At 42.9% G+C, this 10,150-nt stretch overlaps 1 protein-coding gene across 1 annotated transcript in view; it reads right to left on the reverse strand.

The window, feature by feature from the left end:
* Positions 1 to 4,837, reverse strand: part of LOC126284343 (alpha-tocopherol transfer protein-like) — a 102,396-nt gene extending 97,559 nt beyond the window's left edge. The window contains exon 1 of the mRNA XM_049983197.1: positions 4,714 to 4,837. The gene's annotated coding sequence lies outside the window, so the exon portion shown is untranslated. The remainder of the gene's footprint in view (positions 1 to 4,713) is intronic.
* Between the last annotated feature and the right edge of the window lie 5,313 nt (positions 4,838 to 10,150).

The raw sequence follows: 10,150 nt of genomic DNA on the forward strand, positions 1-10,150 counted from the left end.
CAACAACAAATTTTGATCATTCGCACTTTGAGCTAAAATGTCTGATATGTAGCAAGATAAGTTTTAAATCTAACACAAAATCATTTATATTGGACAATGTTCCATATCTAATGCACGAATTTCTAATTAGAACTAACTCGTTCCACATCACTTCGATAAATGAATTGTTCAACTCGTCTGTGGGACATATAACAAATTAATAACTATAGCAGAAGCAGAGATGATATAAACTGTAAACTGACAATGCAAGAAAAGCGTTTCTGAAGAAGAGACATTTGCTTGCATCGAATATGGGCTTAAGTGTTAGGCAGTGTCCCCTAAAGGTATTTGTCTGGCGTGTAGCCATGTACACTATGTGATCAAAAGTATCCGGACACCCCCAAAAACATACGTTTTTCATATTAGGTACATTGTGCAGCCACCTACTGCCAGGTGCTTTATATCGGCGACCTCAGTAGTCATTAGTCATCATGAGAGAGTAAAATGGGACGCTCTGTGGAACTCAGGGACTTCGAACGTGGCCAGGTAATTAGGTGTCACTTGTGTCACATGTCTATACGCGAGAGTTCACACTCCTCAACATCCCTGAGCCTACTGTTTCCGATGTGATAGTGAAGTGGAAACGTGAAGGGACACGTACAGCACAAAAGCGTACAGGCCGACCTGGTATGTTGACTCACAGAGACCGCCGACAGGTGAAGGGGGTTTTAATAATAGGCAGACATCTATCCAGACCATCACACAGGAACTCCAGTTTGCATCAGGATCCACTGCAAGTACTATGACAGATAGGCGGCAGGTGAGAAAATTTGGATTTCATGGTCGAGTGGCTGCTCATAAGCCACACACGACGGCGCTAAATGCCAAACGACGCCTCGCTTGTTGTAAGGAGCGTAAACACTGGACGCTTCAACAGTGGAAAAACGTTGTGTGGAGTGACGAATCATGGCACACAATGTGGCGATCTGATGGCAGTGTGTGGGTGTAGCGAAAGCCCGGTGAACGTCATCTGCCAGCGTGTGTAGTGCCAACAGTAAAATTCGGAGGCGGTGGTGCTATGGTGTGGTCGGGTTTTTCATGGAGTTGTCTGGCACTCCTCGTTTTGCGTGGCACTATCACGGCACAGGTCTACATTGATGCCTTATGCACCTTCTTGCTTCCCGACTTTGAACAGTAATTCGGGGATAGGGATTGCGTATTTCAACATTATCGTGCACCTGTTTATAATGCACGACTTGTGGCGGACTGGTTACATGGCAATAACATCTCAGTTATGGACAGGCCTGCACGGAGTCCTGACGTGGTTCCAACGGGACACTTTAGGGATGTTTTGGAACAGCTGTTCGTGCCAGTCTTCACAGACCGACATTAGTACCTCTCCTCAGTGCAGCACTCCGTAAACAAAGGGCTGCCATTCCCCCAGAAACCTTCCAACATCTGTTTGAACGCATGCCTGCGAGAGTGGAAGTTGTTATCAAGGCTAAGGATTTGCCAACACCATACTGAATTCCAGCATTACCACTCGAGGGCGCCACGAACTTGTAAGTAGTTTTCTGCCAAGTGTCATGATACTTTTGATCACATAGAGTGTGTTCAAGAGACGGCTGCAACGCTTACGACACATTTGATATTACGAATTATAGGAACCGTAGTTTAAGGTATGGCTAATACAGTGCCTATTTTATCGATTTATAGTGGATATACTGCAAATATTAAAATAAGTGCTGCTGGAAAATTCATTTTGCTCATTGATATTCTTCTAACATTCCTTTCTTTTGCCAGTATAAAATTTAAACTCTTCAAGCACATCAAGACATCGTCACTTGTTGACTTCAGGAACTTTCGGTCTTGTTGTTGTCGACACCAGTGATTCTATGGTTGTGGGTTGATAAACGTTTACGATGGCGTTCTCCAGTAAATATACAATGCCTGGAGTGCTCCTTCATTACACTAACATGGACGGGTTTCACAGATGGACCTTGGCTGACGCATATTGTGGCTGCGACACGCATAAACATATTAAGGCCTCGTTCGAAAGTCGAGTGTGGTGCACCCTAGGGGCCACACTGTTTCCCCACACTTCTATCTCGCAGCTTCTTTGCGAATTTTTAGTATACTCTTTGCAAAAATTGATAATTATTTTTATGACCCGACTCATTGTCTCAGTTTTATCTTAGACTAAATTAAGATTCCTGAGTATTATGGTAATCTTAAATAAACGCAAGTGCAAGTTGCGTTTTAAAAGACGGAGGACTCAAATAATGCGAATTAGATGTTTATTTATTTTGCACATTCTATTTTACGAAACAGAAAACTTAAATTGTCCAGTTCACTGTTAAGTTCTTTTCCTACATTGTATTTCTACTTTTATCTTGTTTCACATGATGTATGCTGAAATTTATTTTGGTGACATTATTTATTTTAATAATTTTCTTTATTTTTTAGACAATTCACATTATTTTAAGCTGAAGAATCTTTTTTTACTCTCTATCAATGTACTGGTGACTGACTTGTGCATCGCATCCTGTGCTTGTTATTACTTAGTTTTATGTCACGTTCTTACCACTACTGACAAACGGTCCCTTCCACTTCTAGGTATGAATAAGTTGATAATGTTTTAATGTTATTTATAGTACCATTGTCGGTATTTTCTTCTTTATACTTTTGACAAAATTATCTGCAAATTCCTTATTTCTTGTTGATTACGTAAGTTCATGACAAGCTTGTTGCGGCATATATTCTATTATCAAATGTTCCTGTTGGCATTACGGTTATATGTCATTTTATTCTACGCCTATTATAATAGTACTCTGAGATTTTATCTCATAATACTATACCTATATCTAGAAGTATTGGGGTCCAAAAATCATCTTGCAACGTAAGTTCTTTATGTACAGTCTTCTTAATTGGACACGTATTTACTTTCTGTAGAAGAATAATGGATTAACGGTGAAATTTGGTGGTATTTTTTGTCAGTTGTAAAATGAGAGATCATTTAATGGCGTTTTATGTTTACAAGTAAATTTTATCTTAGGCAGTCAAAGACAGTTTTTGTCAGAAGTATTGTGCATAATGTGGATGTGCGATATTAATGTTGTCTGTTGTCTTTTGTTTATCGTGTTGTGTTTATCCCTTTTCTTTTTTTGTAACGTCAATAAAGTTTTCCATGTAATTTTTTTGTTAGAGTTCCGTCTGTCCGTTTAGGATGTCGTTCAGATATATCTTTGTCTGTGCATAGATTTCCAGTTCTTCCAAAATGTTCATGGTTTGACCTTTTTCCTATGCAGAATTTTCAGAGCGTTTTCTGTTATGTCAAGTCGATGATTTTCATTTTTTAAGTGTAGGCATAAACTTTACTGGTTTACTAGTGTATTGTTTAAATTTGATACTAAAACTGTTCGCCCGATCTAAAAATTGTAGCTGTCATCGTAGGTAATATCGTAAATAGCAGAATTAGAAAAGATGGGGCCATCGCTTTTTCGTGATACCAACTTCGTTGGTAAGGTACTAGTAGTGTGAAATGCTAGTTGTATTTTCGTATTCGTTAAGAAGCTGTTTATTTTGTGTGATATGTTCCCCACGTATGTTGCAGGTACATATGTCAATTTGGATGTAGTTTTTTCATTTCTTTTCAATGTTTCGTCTTCATGTATGTTATCTGATTTACGTTGAGTATGGTCTTTGTAACGTTTCAGTACTACGTTTGGATGGACTTTGTGTCCTTGCTGTGTATTGTAGTATTGTAATTTCATTTTGTATTGGTTATTCTTCCAGAGATAAGTGTTATGGTTTGCACATTTATGCAACCTGGTGTGGAATTAATTTTTACTGAAGATAATGTCTGTAGTTGTAGGTTTTCTGAAAATGTCAGATATATATTAGTTATTATCATTGTCCATTTTAGGTGTAAGAAAATGACGAAGTATTTGTTTTCTGTTTCGATTGTAAATTTTTTTTTGGGTGGAAACTCTTTAATAGTTGGTGAATTGTTATGTATCCTTGTTATCTCCATTTATTATCAGTGCGTATAGTCTATATACCGGTAGTAAGAATATGTTATTTACATATTTACTGGAAGTAAACATCTAAACGTTAGGATCAAACTTAGTATGCAAGTCGCAACTCACCTTGAGCTCTCACTGATTCTGTGGCGTTTTTTGGATGATCTGTGGTTATGTAGTGTTACACTTACGTAATGTTTGTATTGTCACACCTCATTTTTCTCTTTTCCCAATTTAGATCTGTAGATGATATGGTAATCAGATGAAAACCACTCATTATTAATAAAAGATAACTAGTGATTGAAACGGTGATTTCCATTCATCATTGCGATAGATATCATCATTTTCCTTGAGATGTTGTCAATATTATGAAAGTTAGAATTGACATTGCGGGGCTGCTACCTTCTTCACACTAGTTTTGAAACTGTTCATTTCTATGTTCTCTTGAAATTTGTAACATCCCATGTACTAGCAACTATTATCTTTTACGTTTCCCTTGCACTTCGCGACCGCCACGTTAAAATTAGGCGAAGTACGAGAACCTTCACCGACATACTCAGACTGCTCGTCCTAGACTTCCAGCTGTGGCAGAGATCACTAGGTACATGAGACTCAAGATCGTTTCATGATCCAAATCTCATGTAGCATTATTAGACGTAAACATCTAGTCGTCTGTGTCATTATGAAGCAAATTGTACAAGTCGCAACTCACCTTAAGCACTCTCTGTACCGTCCCCTGAGTGATGCGTCCTCCGTTTGCTGCAGAGGCTGTCTCCAGAAACACACTTGACGACTGTCTTCCGAAGAGCTCGAGTAGAGCCTGCGTTATCGCACAGAGAAGTGAAGATGACTACAGGAGATCGACAGGCGACCGCGCCTTATCTCCGGCACATGTGACCGATACCAGCACTCGACCTGGGCAAGAGGGCGGACCGGAAATGATTTGCGGTAGTTGTGCCTTGACTACGATTTTTTTTTCTAAGCGCTCTGGAGCTCGCACTTCTGCCACTTTCATTTCTGGCTACGCCCTGCATATACCATAAATTTCAAGGACATCGGGGATAACGTGTAGGTGCGGTCCCCTTGCCAGGCCGTGTATTGCGGTGGCACCCCGGTTCTAGCCATACGGTACCTAATTATGAGACTGATAATGGAAGCATACCCCGTCTTTCCAAAAAGGTTCGAGATTTTATTAACTAAAAACAGAGAAAAGTTAATACGGTTTGTTTAATCCTCCAGGGGTTCGGAGTCTCCCCCTACCTTAGTGCAATACATATAATGTTCATATAGCCATATGAAACTGTCGAGAAAGTCCTTGTTTGTTTTTCTACTCGCTCGTCACACTGCCTTGTATGTCGTTCGTTTATAATGTCCAAGCGTTGACACTTCGTGTGAGTTGCTGCACTTTGTCTTCTGTGCTAGTTTCATAAAGACAACACAAAATCTCGTCGGCCGTAATGATGTTTTCCAGAAAATAACTGTCCTCATTTTGCATTTCAAATAAATAACACCTGGTGTCAGGTTTGTTCTGAAGTCAATGTGTGAGGACCAAACTTTGCACATACTTTTCGTTATTCAAAAATTTCAGGAGAATGTCTTGAACTCTTGTTTAGGTTCAAAAATGGCTCTAAGCACTATGGGACTTAACATCTGAGGTCATCAGTCACCTAGGCTTAGAACTACTAAAACCTAACTAACCTGAGGACATGACACACATCCATGCCGGAAGCAGGATTCGAACCTGCGACCGCAGTAGCCGCGCGGTTCCGGACGGAAGCGCCTATAACCACTCGGCCACAGCGGCCGGCCTTGATTTAGGGATGTGGCTCTATTGCGATTTATGACATAGCAATGTTGACTCAGTACAGTCCCACGTCCACTACTTAACACTGTCTCCATCACAGTTGACTCATCGGACGCACATGTTTTGTTTACTCACAATTGACTGGTCGAACGCACAGCTATTGTTTAATGTTGTCAGTTCAAACTGCAACCTTAGTTATGTGCTGCAGTCACTTATACACCAGGAGAAAACTCAGTCTCTGAAGTTTTCGGTCGGACAATGAACGTCAATCCGGGCACCAATTTTGCTCTCATTTCGCACAATTTTAAAACATACTTGTAACATATACTGATCTAGTAAGAGTCCCTTTTTAAGCTTTTTCAAGGCGAGAAGATTCAGAGTTTTACGTGGCTGTCGAACACTATACGAGATGATAATGACGATGATGATGATGATGATATTTGGCTTGTGGGGGGCTCAACTGCGCGGTTATGAGCGCCCGTACAAATTCCTAATCTTTACACAGTACAGTCAAGACAGTTTCACGAGTGATGATGAAATGATGCGTACAACGCAAACACTTAGTCCCCGAGAGGAGAAAATCCCCGAATCGGCCGGAAATCGAACCCAGGACACCGTGATCCGGAGGCAGTAACACTAGCCAATGGACCACGAGCTGTGGACACCATATGAGAGCGCCAGTCTCCGATCAGCTACGTTAGCGCAACCGAGTATAGAGGCAGAGTAGATGCCGTAATGATCGTCCTGCGTTCGAGCCTTGTCATTTTGTTTCCGTTATCACCCACAAAACATCTCTATAACGAATGGTATTTCTTCGGAAAACACCATTCTTTTTAAATGTAGTGATGTGATGATGTTAGTACGCTGACGGAAAAGTAAATCGCAACACAAAAAGTTATTAATATGGAGTAGCGAAATTTCGAAAATTCATTTTTCTAGGTAACATATTTAAGTGAATAATACTGCAAGATCACACGCTAATGTAATCGCGACATTGGCCATTGTAAATGTGAAATGCTGGTATATGAGTAACCGATTTAACTGTTAGAATGTTAAATGCAAATATCTTAACGGGTACACATTGTGTTGAGCGGGTGCCGGATGTCAGTTTTTAGGGTGGAGTTCCATGTCTGTTGCACTTGGTCGGCCAATACAGGGACAGTTAATGCTGGTTGTGGATGACGCTGGAGTTGTTGTTCGATGACATCCCATGTGTGCTCGACTGGAGACAGATCTGGTGATTGAGCAGGCCAAGGAAACTTGCCGACACTAGACCTTCACCCTACACTCCAGGTGAGCTCTCGCTTGGCATGACTGGAGTCGCAAATGGGTGGTTTAGGGTCAGTGGAGTGCATGCTTCGGGACGTCTGGCTCGGAGCTGTGCTTGAGGTAGCCGATTTGTAACAGTTCGTTGTGTCACCGTGGTGCCAAATGATGCTCAAATTGCATCTGAAGATGTAGTACAGTGCGCCAGTATCATATGCCGTACACGGTGGTCATCCCTCTCGGTAGTGCACGTGGCCGTCCCGAGCTCCGTCTTCTGGTGACCACGCCTAACCACCACTGCCAGCAATCACGTATAGTGGCTACATTTCTGTTCAGCCTTTCTGCAGTATCGCAGAAGGCGTATCTAGCTTCTTGTAGCCCTATTACACGATCTCGTTCAAAGTCAGTGAGATGTTGATAATGACGTCTTTGTCGCCTTAAAGGAAGCGATCGTATGAGATCCAACTCGCTTTATTTGTTCATGGAACCCAGAAAATATTAGATGCAGGCTGCCAGGTAGATGCCATTTTCCTTGACTTGCAGAAGGCGTTACATACAGTTCCGCACAGTGTTCTCCCTACCGCCGTTGGATAAGCAGCTGCAGCAGCAAGTCGTATACTCTTAGCTCGCTTATTTGTTACATAGTATAATTCTTACTTTATTTGCGTGTTTTGGTATTTGCATTGTTTAATTCATAAATTTTGGGCGTGTTATAGTATTTGAGAGTTGTAGCATAGCGTTTTAGCACCTGAATAGTGTAAAATCGCGTAGTCTCCTTCCGCCGCCGAGCAGTGTGGGAGCAGTGCGCAAGTAGCAGCATTACTGCATTTACTAGGCAATCTTGTCTTTTAATAACAGTTTTAATTTTGTGTCGAATTGTTTGTGCTCTCTGTAGATTAGTTCAGACATTCTTTACACAACAGTTTTTTTTTAGCAGGGATAGGGACTGCAACTGCTGTGTTCGGATGCAGGATGAGTTGGCATCCCTTCGCTCCCAGCTTCAGGCAGTGTTGGCTTCGGTCACACAGCTTGAGGCTGTTGCCAATGGGCATCACTGTGGGGGTCCGGATGGGGGTTTGTCGGGGAAGGCCAGCTCGTCCCACGCATCCCCCGGTCGGACTACGACTGTGTCTGCCCGGGATACTGCCCACATTGAGGCTGGTCCCTCACCTGTGGTAGAGTGGGAGGTCGTCTCGAGGTGTGGCAGTGGGCGAAAGACATTCCGGAGGGCTGAACGAAAGGCCTCTCCAGTTTGTCTGACGAACCGGTTTCTGGCTCTGTCTCCGGCTGATACTGATCTTCGGCCGGAGATGGCTGCTTGTCCTGTTCCAGAGGTTGCCCCTCAGTCTGCAAGATCCGGGCAGTCGCAGAGGGTGGGCTTACTAGTAGTTGGGAGCTCCAACGTCAGGCGCGCATTGGGGCCCCTTAGGGATATGGCAGCAAGAGAGGGGAAGAAAACCAATGTGCACTCCGTGTGCATACCGGGGGGAGTCATTCCAGATGTGGAAAGGGTCCTTCCGGGTGCCATGTAGGGTACAGGGTGCACCCATCTGCAGGTGGTTGCTCATGTCGGCACCAATGATGTGTGTCGCTATGGATGGGAGGAAATCCTCTCTGGCTTCCGGCTGCTATCCGATTTGGTGAAGACTGCCAGTCTCGCTAGCGGAATGAAAGCAGAGCTCACCATTTGCAGCATCGTCGACAGGACTGACTCCGGACCTTTGGTACAGAGCCGAGTGGAGGGTCTGAATCAGAGGCTGAGAGTGTTCTGCGACCGTGTGGGCTGCAGATTCCTTTACTTGCGCCGTAGGGTGGTGGGGTTTCGGGTTCCGCTGATAGGTCAGGAGTCCACTACACGCAGCAAGCGGCTACACGGGTAGCAGGCGTTGTGTGGAGTGGACTGGTCGGTTGTTTAGGTTAGATGGCCTCAGGCAAGTACAGAAAGGGCAGCAGCCTCAAAACGTGCGGGGCAAAGTCAGGACATGCGGGGGCCAAACAGCAATTGGTATTGTAACTGTAAACCGTCGAAGCTGCATTGGTAAATTACCGGAACTTCAAGCGCTGATAGAAAGCATCGAAGCTGAAATCGTTATAGGTACAGAAAGCTGGCTGAAGCCAGAGATAAATTCTGCCGAAATTTTTACAAAGGCACAGACGGTGTTTAGAAAGGATAGATTACATGCAACCGGTGGTGGCGTGTTTGTCGCTGTTAGTAGTAGTTTATCCTGTAGTGAAGTAGAAGTGGATAGTTCATGTGAATTATTATGGGCTCGTTTTACCAACCTCATTAGTGGCAGAACAACTGAGAGAAAATTTGGAATACATTTCACATAAATTTTCTCAGCGTGTTATAGTCTTAGGTGGAGATTTCAATTTACCAGATATAGACTGGCACACTCAGATGTTTAGGATGGGTGGTGGGGACTGAGCATCAAGTGACATGATACTGAGTGCACTATCCGAATATTACCTCGAGCAATTAAACTGAGAACCGACTCGTGGAGATAGCATCTTGGACCTACTGATAACAAACAGACCCGAACTTTTCGACTGTGTAAGTGCAGAACAGGGAATCAGTGATCATAAGGCCGTTGCAGCATCCCTGAATATGGAAGTTAATTGGAATAAAAAAAAAAAGGGAGGAAGGTTTATCTGTTTAGCAAGAGTAATAGAAGGCAGATTTCAGACTAATAGCAGATCAAAACGAAAATTTTTGTTCCGACACTGACAATGTTGAGTGTTTATGGAAAAATTTCAAGGCAATCGTAAAATGCGTTTTAGACAGGTACGTGCCGAGTAAAACTGTGAGGGACGGGAAAAACCACCGTGGTTCAGCAACAAAGTTAGTAAACTACTGCGAAAGTAAAGAGGGCTTCACTCCAAGTGTATACGCAGCCAAAACCTCTCAGACAAACAGAAGCTAAACGATGTCAAAGTTAGCGTAAGGAGGGCTATGCGTGAAGCGTTCAGTGAATTGACAGAAAATCCTAGGAAGTACTGGTCTTACGTCAAATCAGTAAGTGGCTGGAAACAGCATATCCAGACACTCCGGGATGATGATGGCATTGAAACAGAGAAT

Source organism: Schistocerca gregaria, chromosome 8 (genome assembly GCF_023897955.1).
Source record: "Schistocerca gregaria isolate iqSchGreg1 chromosome 8, iqSchGreg1.2, whole genome shotgun sequence".
Lineage (NCBI taxonomy): Eukaryota > Metazoa > Arthropoda > Insecta > Orthoptera > Acrididae > Schistocerca > Schistocerca gregaria.